The sequence below is a fragment of the Thermobia domestica genome, chromosome 1, assembly GCF_964235325.1.
Source record: "Thermobia domestica chromosome 1, izTheDome1.hap1.1, whole genome shotgun sequence".
Lineage (NCBI taxonomy): Eukaryota > Metazoa > Arthropoda > Insecta > Zygentoma > Lepismatidae > Thermobia > Thermobia domestica.
The window spans coordinates 371,400,483-371,414,198 of record NC_137454.1 but is presented as its reverse complement, the minus strand read 5'-3'; the positions used below and the strand labels follow the sequence as shown (position 1 = coordinate 371,414,198).

Sequence of the window (13,716 nt, the reverse complement as noted above, 5' to 3'; positions counted from 1 at the left end):
ACTCCTGATCTCGTACCTTGGTAAGGAGTAATCCGGGTTTTCTATTTCAATTTCAGATTGTAGTGGCTTTAATGACTTCAATACAATTTCATTTTAACGAAGGTCTGGGATCTCAACATGACTACCATTTTAGCGTATTATTTTAACACCAAGGGCCCGATGTCGCGGTTAATACACATCCACTTGTAACCGATTTGACACAGAGCTGGTGTTGAACACTGTGAACATAACATCTCAGTGGTGTTAAAGAACTAGATGAATGAAGGAAGGAACGTGGAAATGGGAGCAGCGCCACGGTGTTTTTACAAAAAAAAAAAAAAGTCATATAAAAGTAAATAAAAATGTAAAATAAAAATGTAAAAAAAATAAAAATGTAAATAAATAAAATAAAATAATGATGATGATACTGATATTGTGTTTCTGTATGACGTTCACTTTCCTTAAGACTATGATTGCGTGAATGTGTCACTGATTGCTGAACGCGAACCCACCGGGCCCAGACGGGCAAGCTGTCAACACTCACTGACCCATCCACTACACCAATCATCTCCGGAAAGTAGAACTCAAATCGTCCCAAAATGTGAAGATTTCTAAGCCTCCCTCATTCTCACTCGCAGTCCAGCATCCCGATCCGCAGGTCATAGCCTGCATCCCATCAAGAGATAAGATTACAAACCACAACCCGACAGAACAAGACACTGACCCAAGAGTGAAACTGACGGTGAATGCTTCGAAAATCTAAATGTTTGTGTTTACTAACCCAGATAAAAAAAAATTCTCGAATCAAATCTAAATCGCGCAACGGGATGGAATTTCGGAAAAAAAACTGAATGCCAAAGTGAATTTAGCTGATCTTATTAACGAAGTGAAATTTTCTGGCAGGTCTGTGATTCCAACCCCGGTCACACTAAGTGAAATCGATTCTGTGAGTTTTCAAGACGCTATATTTACTTTCGTTACGTACTGCTTTAAACACTTCACTTTCTGAGTACCAACAATACTATTGAAGTTACTATACTACATCGTTTTTTTAAAATAATTAGCTCTGCACTGGACAATGAAAGATTTTGTTTCGACTCGCACGCTTTATTTACACTAACTTTCTGTATGATAAGAGATAACAGGAGAATACATTTAAAAAAAAAATGTCGTAAAGGTTGGAAATTGAGGAAAATTCTTGACATAGCTGAATGGATAAGTTTATCATTGCATTACATACTCTCTGCACATATCATGAACAATTCTACATACGTTTGGTTTAGCCAAAAAAAAAAACGTTTTGCAAAATAAGGACATTTACTACAAAATCACGTAAGCCTTGCACTACACATGTGCTACTCATTACGGCTGTGTGCTACATACTTTACTTTCTTTTCTTAGTATTCTCTCTTCAGATACCGTTGTGGAGGTGGGGTCAGCGCGGAGGATTTATACCGACAAGGTGACCTCCCTTGTATGAGCTCAGACCTCATCCACTTTGATTCCCACAACAAAACATTTTCTTTGAGACAATACATACACTAAATAAATCTACATGAAAAGAAAGTACACTTAACCTAGTCCCTAGCCTAACTATCTAACTAACTTAAACTAAAACATATAAAATCACTTTATTCAACAGATTAATAATATAGCACACACCCTGCTTCTTACCGAGGACGTATGGGACGTCGACCATTCAGCTCTACTTTTGAATATTGTTAAAATAAAAATAAAAAAAAGTCTTAAACTATGTGCTTAAAATTTCGAATTTCCGGTTTCTGGTGAAAGGAATTCAAAATACATAACGAACGTGTTGTCACTGACGAGTATCTCCCATTACCAATAGTTATCCAAGCACCCTTGTTATCAATGTGAGCCGAAACTTTGTATACATTTTGTCTCATCGTATTCAAACTACAGTGAAGGTAAGCACAAACCAGAGAATGGATTAATTTTGTAATATAGCAGTACGGAAAATAATAAATAACAGAAAAAAGAATATACGAAATTACATATCCAAAACATAATTTTGGGGTGAAATGTATATACTCGAAAGTATACACATTTCATGGACTGTTGGTAACAAACATCCACACTGAAACTCCAAAAGAACAATCCTCCCCCCCTCCATTGAACGAGTGATTTATGTTACATCGCAGAGTCTGTATATTGTACAACTTAGGGAAAACTACGCAGCGTTTAGCACATAATATAAAACATCACAACACTAAAAGAATAAGCCATGACGAAATCCGATAATATAGAAATTTTGCAGGTTAGTACGTCCGAAAACAACTACTTGGATTTTCTGCTTACACACTTATTGGTCAGTTCCCTCCATGGAAAATAGAATACTAGTTCCTCTCCTACCTGATTAGTCCGGTTTTGGTAATTTTGAAGAAATAAATTACACCACCGCTATAACTGAGCGGTTTCTCGGTGTTCAAAAAAGTATGGGAATCCTCCTTCGAATCCGGGCGACTGAGCTGCACCACCAAGATGGCTTACGTCAACCACTCACACCCTGACGTATGAATTTTGCTCTCACAACTGTAGCTTCATCGTCCATTGAGCACAGCAAAACACTCTCTGTATACACAGACTGCCCAAAGACATCAAAGGTATCAATTATTTTGTGTCGTAACCTTTAAATACTTCTGTTTTCACGTTTTTTTATGGACGGAGATTATCGTACGTCCATAACTTAACACTGCTTCCGGTAAAAGACAATGACAATGGGAAGAAGATCCCTAATTGGAGGTTCATTGTGACGTAACTATACGATGATAGGTGTATCTATCAAGATCAAAGAAGCCGAAAAATCTCAACCACACCTGTGATTGCGGAAGATCCAATCACAGATAATTTAGATTAAACAAAGGGACGCTTCAAGAAGCTACTATGGCTGACTTTACAAATGAAAATTTTCAAGAAGATTTTTTTGAAATAAAAAATTGTGAATTCTTTTGAAGATCCCCTAAGCCAAAATATGAATGAAAATTGATTGGAAAAGACTAAAAACGACCAGAAATTACCTTATTTCCCAAAATAATATTATATTTTAGCTAAATATACAAATAATTATTCAATGTAAAGATATTACTATATATTTCCCTCTAAATATACTAAAATCATTAGTTCAAGGAACTTAACGCAAATTTTGCGGTCTACTTCAAATCAAGTCATTGGTTAATTATATATTAAAAATAAAATTGTAATAAATATTAAATTCATATATACACTGGTTGCCCAAAACTTCCGGGCCATGTTACATTATACGATGTATAAGGTAACATCCTCCGGGAGCTTCGGAAAAAAAAAAATCTAACTTAGAAGTCCTAAGTTAAGCTCCTTTTTTTTTTCTTCTCTCTAACCTAACATTTTATTCATAAAATACACTAATGCAATGCAATCAATATAGGAAATGTTTTGAAAATTTTTCAGAGACCTTAATCCTAACAAAGAATTTATACCTACACTAAACGAACGAAAAGAAAATTGGACACAAAAATAGACTCAAAACAAACAAAAATTACCTTAATCAAAATTTAACCTACGATTCTCTTTCTTTTTTTTTTCTCGACTATGTCTTGTTTCTGTTCAACCTCCCAACAGCTCTCTCCTCTTTTCTTCAGAGCATCGAAATAATTTGAGATTATCGAAACTCTGAGTACCAATATTCTCTCCTTTTAAACTTTGTAATCTCGCTGAATTTCTAGTTATAGCGGAAACAATGTATGGTCCCACATAGGTATCCATAAACTTGGCAAATATTTTCTTTGGTATCGATGACACGTGATGTGTTTTAACCATTACCAATGAGCCTTCAGTAATGGTATCCTGATGTTTCTGCTGTTTACGTTCTTTCTTGGGCACCGTCGCTGGACTAGATATGACGAGTTTCTTGTCTTCACTGACAGGAAGTGACTCTTTTGGCCAGATAAAATTCTCCTTGAAGCTCTTGGACGCAGAGTAGCATAGGAAACGCTCTGCCGGTGTGCATCCAAGTGCATCACACCAGGAATGGTTACACAAATCTTGGGCGGCTTTTAGAAAGGTACTCCATTTGGATTGATTCTCGCTACAATAGAGGCGGAGAATGCGGTGGAGGTCACGATGTCTGCGTTCGATAATGCCATGGGAGGAAGGATGGTATGGCGTGGTAAGTATGTGTTTGATTCGGTGTTTTTGACAAAACTCTCGCCAGACGCGCGACAAGAATTGCGGACCTTGGTCACTCACCAAATACTTAGGATAAGGTAGTTGATAGTAATATCTTTTCTCGAGGACAGCCACAATCTCCCTCGTGTGAGCCGTCCTAAGGGGGAAGAAACACACGAAGCGACTGTAGACGTCCAGGATAGACAAGATATACTTATAACCCTGACTCCTAGGAAGGGGCCCGACCAGGTCGAGGCATTGTTTCTCGAAGGAAGCAGAGGCCTCAACATGGCAGGGTTCCTTTCTGATCACCCTGTACGAGTACTTAGTTCGTGCACAAGGAAGGCATTCTTGAATATACTTAGTAAAAGTCGCACGCATACTTTTCCAGTGAAACATGGCCTTAGCGAACGACAAACATCGCTTCACACCAAAATGGCCTTTGTTGTGAATCGCCGAAACAATATTTTCCACCAAGCTGGCAGGAATGACCAGCAGCCAGACAGAATTTTGAGAATTTCTAATATAAACTAAATGTTTCTCCACATGTATCCTGTCATTGTCTCGAGAATCCTTCCAAATGGCGTGTAGCTTTCTACAATACGGATCTTTCCGCTGTTCTCGCCTCAGTTCCGCGACATCCAAGAGGTCAGCGTCCTCCGCGGTCAAAAAATTTATAAAATGATCCTCTTCTGCCTCAGGAATTTCTGGAGGATAACGGCTCAATAGGTCAGCGATTTCATTGTCAGAGCCTTTGATGTGAACAAATTGTAAATCGAAACGTTGCAGCTTGAGCAAAAGACGAGTAGTTCGAGCATCAAGATTTCTCAAACTGAAAGCATATGTGACTGCAGCATTGTCACAGTGGACCGTAGTCCGTCGACCCAAAATGAAGTAGGAGAACTTCTCGCAGAGGAAAAGAACAGCTGCCAACTCTAACTGGAAAACTGACAAGGAGGCCTCATGCGGTTTTATTCGCCGACTCGCGTACGCAATAACCTCCGGGTCATCCTGTCCCGGGGGAAATTGAGCCACGTAGCCAGCCAATGACTCCGCAGAGGCATCACTGAACAGATGAAAATCCAAATTGAAATCAGGTTGAGCAAGAGCAGGAGGACTACTTAGAAGTTCTTTTAGATGATCGAACTTTTCTAATAACTCCGAAGAGTATTCTATCTTCCGGTCCTTCTTAAGAAGATCGTAAAATGGAGCAGTTAAACCTGCGAAGTTTTGAAAATGTCGCTTTCGCCATCCCACGAGGCCAAGAAATCTCCGTAGAGCCTTCTTAGTTCGTGGAAGGGGAAAGTGACGGATGGCCTCATTACTTTTAGGATTTATTTTTACAGAAGATCCTGAAACAAGATGACCAAGAAAAGGAATTTCGAATTTGAAGAAGTTGCATTTCCGAAAATTGAGAGAAAGATTAGCCGAACGAAGAGTGTTGAAGACCTTTTCTAAATGCTGGAAATGTTCGTCTATGGAAGATGAAAAACAAAGTACGTCGTCCAGGTAAACTATAAGAAAATTTTTGAAGGTTTCTAATCCAAAAAAGGTGTGCATCACAGACTGGAAAACCGCTGGTGATGATTTCAAACCCATTGTTAACCGAGTCATTTGATACTGACGTCCTTTGTAAACAAAACTAACATATTTGTAAGAGTCTGGATGGATCGGGACACTATGATATGACTGCGTACAGTCCAACGAGGTGAAAATGGTTGCACCACTGACTCGCGCGATTAGATCGGAGATCGGCTCGACCTGAATCTTTGGTGCAATCACACGCTCATTGATACCACGCAAATCAATCACGGGCCTTAGCTCTCCAGACGCCTTACGCACAATATGTACAGGGCATCTGTATGGTGAAGGACCTTCAACGATAATCCCAAGTTTTACCCACTTATCTAAGACTTCCTCAAACTCTTTTTGAAGATGAATGGGTACAGGATACAACTTTCCTACCACCGGGAGGTCGTCGGAAAGCTGTATTCTATACGGCTCGACCTTTATGATACGGGGATTCTCTGTGAAGAGACACCTGAATCGAAATAATAAAGAAAATAACCTCTCCTGAGAATCCGAATCGAGATCGGTTCTCTGAGAAACAAAGTTCCGAAGTTCCTCCTTCGTGACCGATGGCTGAAACAAAGAGTCGTCCTCCTTATCTGAAGTTAATTCGGCGACAGTAACCTGGCAACAATGCTGCTGTTCCATGTCAATAGAGATGGTCTGTCCCGAGTCTGACTGAAGCAAAATTTCTTTAGACTTGCAATTTAGAGAAAGGTTATACCGAACGAAAAATGGGAATCCTAAAATACAGTGTGCTTTTAATTTCTGGACAACATAGACTGGGACTTCAAACACACAACCTTGGATAGTGAAGTTTAAGATCTGGAAACCTTTAACTTGGAATGATTCGTCTCCTGCAAAACCTTTTAAGGAGATATTAGTTTTCGGTCGAAGTTTGGCAGAAGGATAGATCTCTTTTATTCGCCTCCAAGCATCTCCCGAGAGCAAATTCGTATCCGCTCCAGAATCTAGGATACAAACCAAAGATAACTCTCCTACCGAACAAGTTAGAGTGGGTGAGGGATAGGATAAAAGAACACCTTTTTCCGCACTGGAGTCACACTCCCTCTCGTCTATCACGAAACGAACCGAGAACAGAGGCGTGCTCGATTTGTTTCCCCGAATTCCGGAAGTTACCAAAACATCTAATTTTGAATTTTGAGGTTCGAAATTAACTTCTGGACAGGTTGATGCCAAACAAAAATTTTGATGTTCCGTTATCGGACTTTCTTCTTTTTGGGGAGTCGAGGAACTCATATCGCAGTCCACAGTCTCCCCTAATGAGGGCTGCGACATGCATTTCCCGAACTATTCCCATTCGCTTCAGATGACTGCGCCATCGGCGGCATGAACGACGTATACGGCGGAGGCCAACCAGTGGACATAGCCATGTTCACCGCTGGGGAAGGAGTGGATGTGGGAGTTGCCACTCCTCCTCCAGGAGGCAAATTCGGCATGTATCCCGGATAGGCTTGCGCTCCCGGTATGTGGTTCGAACTCGGCGCGCACTGTTGGGATGCACCTCGATGACATCCAAAGTTCATTGCTCCCGATTGGTAGTTAGGGTTGGAAACATATGGAGCATTCTGGTTTCCGTTCCCCCAGTTTTGCCTTCGGTTGTTGAACCAGGGTCTTCTGGCCTGAAAATTTCTTCTTCGACCTCGGTTCCCCAAGAATTGATTGCCATTTCCATTTTTCTTGGCATCACCATTCTTCTTTACTTCGTCCTCCTCCGTCTGCGACGAAGTGTCTTTAGTCTGTTGAAACTTCCCGTTCTTTTCGGTCTTTTTTCCTATCTTCGCCTGCCGAATGTGCAGACGCTTTAATTTCTTATCTGTCACAGGTTCCACAGGTTCCGGATGACCTTCTATTTCGGCTATCTTAACAATCAGATGCTGAATATTCTTGGGCTCCACGGCTCGCAACAATTTAGCATCTCCAGCTGGCAGACAATCTAGGACAATTTCAATGAGTTCTGTCTCATCTGGATGTTGTGCCACAGCATAGTATTCGGCTATGACCTTCCAGGCAAAGTCAGTTAGCCGGTTATACTTGGACCGGTCAAATTTCATTCCTTGGATAAATTTCTTCTGCAGGCGTTCCATCCTGGCCGAGAAATAGTGCTCCTTAAATAGACGCACAAAGTCCGCATAACTGCTGATGTCTTTGCAGACCGTTTGGTACCAAGTCTTGGCCCCAGCCGACAAACAACACGGTACCAAAATCATGCGTTCGTATTCCGATGCGGAGATTATCTTAAACGCCTGTTCTAAACTTTCAAGAAAAGACCTGGCCAAACCATATTCTCCAGTGAAGTTTGGTAAGTGATTTAGTTCCGACAGCCTTAAATTTAACGCTCTATTTCCAGAACATCCCTCATATCTGCCGGGATTCAGGGGAGAGTTGCAGCCAATCACAGGGCTCTTTGCATTATTATGATTTTGTCCAAAATTCGAATAAGAAGTATAATTTGGTCCAAAAGGTAAGTTGCTTGGCATCGATACCACTGTGTGACTACATACTCCCTCCGGAATTCCAACAAACGAAGGAGTCCTGTCTGCGGCACTACTGGACACTACATAACTTAAGCTACATACATTGGAAGTCGAGACCGAAGCCTGAGACCACGTCAATAATGAGTTTAAAGTCCTAGAGGCAACCTGACCACTCATGATATCCCCACAGGTGGGACTAGAATTGTTCGTGACCAACGAATGTGAATTTAAGTCAAACGGCCAGACATTCTTAGTGTGAACGTTGGTCGGCTGACAGACAGAGACTGTCACCGTTGGGACAGTACGAGTCTCCCCAACCGAAGAGACTGGTACATCCACTCGGGTGTCAGAGTCTGTTCCGTCAGAGTCAACCCCCTCACAACCAACAAATTCACGTGACCGCTTGCGACCGGCACGACCTGGTTTACTTTGCTCCCGATCCTTCACCAAAGTTTGGATCTTAGCCTCGAGTACGTCATAAGATTTCTGGGTGCTCAACTCGAGATGCGATAGTTCTTTGGCGAGCTGATCACATCTGCGATTTTGCTTTTCTACTGACAACCGGAGATTCTCCTCAACGGTGTCCACCCGCGCTGTTATCGTATCCTGAAATTCCCCCACCGAAGTGTATAAATCGCGAACTTCGTTACGGAGGTCCGATACGTCCTTGTTTACATTATCGACTTTTTCGTTTACAATTTGCATCATTTCCGACTTTAACAAATCAAATTTTTGATTCATCGCGTACAAATTATTATCTACCTTTTCAAATCTTTGGTTCATAATACTGTCAACCTTTTCAAATTTTTGGTCCATAATACTGTCAACCTTTTCAAATTTTTGGTCCAAAGTTAAAGTTAAAGTTTGACTAAAACGTTCTAACATTTTTGCAAGGTCTGTCACGGATGCAGGTGAACCTGCAGTTCCGACACTCTCTTCACCGTTGTGTAAGAGTTTCTCTCCCGTGTCGTGCGTCGCGGTGTTCCGTTCACTTCCACTTTCCTGTGACTTGGAAAGCGATTGCACAGTCAGCTGTTTGGCCACACATGTTTTACAAAACCAGGGCTCACTACACTTATTCAATTCTTCTACCTGCTCGTCGGTTATACCATAGCACTGTGCATGCACCCATCCAGAGCAACCGTCACAATAAACACTAAAGCCCTGTATTTCTTCACTACAACATACATATTCATCCGGACTACGGGATTCAGTACTTGACCTGCTACCAGCAGACATCTCCATTTCATATAAATTGTTTTCCCCAAGTTACACATATACAAACTCAAGAGTGACTACACATCGTTCAAGGAGTCGTTTGTCACAACAGTCCCCATTACATTACACTGCTCTTTCAATATGATTCACTTAGCACTCGCGAAAGGTTGAAATAACAGATCCTGGCTGTGGAACGCCAATTTTACAAAAAAAAAAAAAAGTCATATAAAAGTAAATAAAAATGTAAAATAAAAATGTAAAAAAAATAAAAATGTAAATAAATAAAATAAAATAATGATGATGATACTGATATTGTGTTTCTGTATGACGTTCACTTTCCTTAAGACTATGATTGCGTGAATGTGTCACTGATTGCTGAACGCGAACCCACCGGGCCCAGACGGGCAAGCTGTCAACACTCACTGACCCATCCACTACACCAATCATCTCCGGAAAGTAGAACTCAAATCGTCCCAAAATGTGAAGATTTCTAAGCCTCCCTCATTCTCACTCGCAGTCCAGCATCCCGATCCGCAGGTCATAGCCTGCATCCCATCAAGAGATAAGATTACAAACCACAACCCGACAGAACAAGACACTGACCCAAGAGTGAAACTGACGGTGAATGCTTCGAAAATCTAAATGTTTGTGTTTACTAACCCAGATAAAAAAAAATTCTCGAATCAAATCTAAATCGCGCAACGGGATGGAATTTCGGAAAAAAAAACTGAATGCCAAAGTGAATTTAGCTGATCTTATTAACGAAGTGAAATTTTCTGGCAGGTCTGTGATTCCAACCCCGGTCACACTAAGTGAAATCGATTCTGTGAGTTTTCAAGACGCTATATTTACTTTCGTTACGTACTGCTTTAAACACTTCACTTTCTGAGTACCAACAATACTATTGAAGTTACTATACTACATCGTTTTTTTAAAATAATTAGCTCTGCACTGGACAATGAAAGATTTTGTTTCGACTCGCACGCTTTATTTACACTAACTTTCTGTATGATAAGAGATAACAGGAGAATACATTTAAAAAAAAAAATGTCGTAAAGGTTGGAAATTGAGGAAAATTCTTGACATAGCTGAATGGATAAGTTTATCATTGCATTACATACTCTCTGCACATATCATGAACAATTCTACATACGTTTGGTTTAGCCAAAAAAAAAAACGTTTTGCAAAATAAGGACATTTACTACAAAATCACGTAAGCCTTGCACTACACATGTGCTACTCATTACGGCTGTGTGCTACATACTTTACTTTCTTTTCTTAGTATTCTCTCTTCAGATACCGTTGTGGAGGTGGGGTCAGCGCGGAGGATTTATACCGACAAGGTGACCTCCCTTGTATGAGCTCAGACCTCATCCACTTTGATTCCCACAACAAAACATTTTCTTTGAGACAATACATACACTAAATAAATCTACATGAAAAGAAAGTACACTTAACCTAGTCCCTAGCCTAACTATCTAACTAACTTAAACTAAAACATATAAAATCACTTTATTCAACAGATTAATAATATAGCACACACCCTGCTTCTTACCGAGGACGTATGGGACGTCGACCATTCAGCTCTACTTTTGAATATTGTTAAAATAAAAATAAAAAAAAGTCTTAAACTATGTGCTTAAAATTTCGAATTTCCGGTTTCTGGTGAAAGGAATTCAAAATACATAACGAACGTGTTGTCACTGACGAGTATCTCCCATTACCAATAGTTATCCAAGCACCCTTGTTATCAATGTGAGCCGAAACTTTGTATACATTTTGTCTCATCGTATTCAAACTACAGTGAAGGTAAGCACAAACCAGAGAATGGATTAATTTTGTAATATAGCAGTACGGAAAATAATAAATAACAGAAAAAAGAATATACGAAATTACATATCCAAAACATAATTTTGGGGTGAAATGTATATACTCGAAAGTATACACATTTCATGGACTGTTGGTAACAAACATCCACACTGAAACTCCAAAAGAACAATCCTCCCCCCCTCCATTGAACGAGTGATTTATGTTACATCGCAGAGTCTGTATATTGTACAACTTAGGGAAAACTACGCAGCGTTTAGCACATAATATAAAACATCACAACACTAAAAGAATAAGCCATGACGAAATCCGATAATATAGAAATTTTGCAGGTTAGTACGTCCGAAAACAACTACTTGGATTTTCTGCTTACACACTTATTGGTCAGTTCCCTCCATGGAAAATAGAATACTAGTTCCTCTCCTACCTGATTAGTCCGGTTTTGGTAATTTTGAAGAAATAAATTACACCACCGCTATAACTGAGCGGTTTCTCGGTGTTCAAAAAAGTATGGGAATCCTCCTTCGAATCCGGGCGACTGAGCTGCACCACCAAGATGGCTTACGTCAACCACTCACACCCTGACGTATGAATTTTGCTCTCACAACTGTAGCTTCATCGTCCATTGAGCACAGCAAAACACTCTCTGTATACACAGACTGCCCAAAGACATCAAAGGTATCAATTATTTTGTGTCGTAACCTTTAAATACTTCTGTTTTCACGTTTTTTTATGGACGGAGATTATCGTACGTCCATAACTTAACACTGCTTCCGGTAAAAGACAATGACAATGGGAAGAAGATCCCTAATTGGAGGTTCATTGTGACGTAACTATACGATGATAGGTGTATCTATCAAGATCAAAGAAGCCGAAAAATCTCAACCACACCTGTGATTGCGGAAGATCCAATCACAGATAATTTAGATTAAACAAAGGGACGCTTCAAGAAGCTACTATGGCTGACTTTACAAATGAAAATTTTCAAGAAGATTTTTTTGAAATAAAAAATTGTGAATTCTTTTGAAGATCCCCTAAGCCAAAATATGAATGAAAATTGATTGGAAAAGACTAAAAACGACCAGAAATTACCTTATTTCCCAAAATAATATTATATTTTAGCTAAATATACAAATAATTATTCAATGTAAAGATATTACTATATATTTCCCTCTAAATATACTAAAATCATTAGTTCAAGGAACTTAACGCAAATTTTGCGGTCTACTTCAAATCAAGTCATTGGTTAATTATATATTAAAAATAAAATTGTAATAAATATTAAATTCATATATACACTGGTTGCCCAAAACTTCCGGGCCATGTTACATTATACGATGTATAAGGTAACAGCCGCAAGTTGAAAAGGGTTGGGAAACGCTGACTTAGTTGTTGGAGGAAGTTGTTAGTTATTTATGCACCATATAGGTAGCACTATACACTGTTAACTAGAAGATTGTATCGTTATTTGTCTTTTCCTAGTGGCGATATTCATTTTCCTTTATGCACATACTACTTATTATTATATGCAAATGCACATTACAAGGATCAAACTTACTTGTTAGATTTACTGCAGATTAAAGATTTCTTTCCAAGATTTTATATATTTGCAGTGGCAGCCCACATACTAAAGTGTGTTTCACAATGAATACTTTCGGTATGTTCTGAGTGTACTTTTACTTTCGTTATTGTTATGATTGCGAAACATGTTCGCTTACCCTGGTTGAAGAATGTAGGCTAAAAGTATTTGAGAGCAATATCCAGAGACGAATATTTGGACCCAAGAGGAACGGGAATGGATAATGGCGGAAACTTCATAACAAGGAACTACATGATTTATATTGTTTACCAAACATTGTTAAAGTTATCAAATCTAGGAGGCTCAGGTGGACAGGACATGTAGCCAGGATGAAAGAAGGTAGGAACGCTTTCAAAGTTTTAACTGGAAGATCAGTCGGAAAACGACCATTAGGAAGACATAGGCGCAGATGGGAGGACAATATTAAGATGGATCTCGCAAAAATAGGAATACAAAATAAAAGCTGGATCTAGTTAGCTAAGGATAAGTCAGTGGAGAGCTTTGGTGAAAGCGGCATTGAACCTCCGAGTTCCATAGACCATAGAATTAGTTATTGTTATTACTGAAGACTGGATGTTCAGATACGAAAATAATGGAAAATAGCCATTTATAATTAAGAAAAATATACACACTAAACTTAAACTATTCTATCAGGCCTTGTTTCCATTTTGTACTAATAGCCAATAACACACTGAGCAAGACTATGTGATAATATGTAAAATAAACAGTATCACGTAACAGTTTCAACACAATAACTGTGTCTTCATCAGACTTCCAATCCTTCTGGCTGCTTGGGACTTGGCCATCACTTATATAGTCTCCGTAGATCAAGGGGCGGAGCCTAATTAAAAGTTGATGTCCGGAGACTATATAAGTGATGAC

The 13,716-nt window shown here is 39.5% G+C and overlaps 1 long non-coding RNA gene across 1 annotated transcript in view; it reads left to right on the top strand.

Moving 5' to 3' along the window:
- The window catches only part of LOC145664326 (uncharacterized), a 97,049-nt gene that overhangs the window by 17,676 nt on the left and 65,657 nt on the right, over window positions 1-13,716 (top strand). The window lies entirely within an intron of this gene.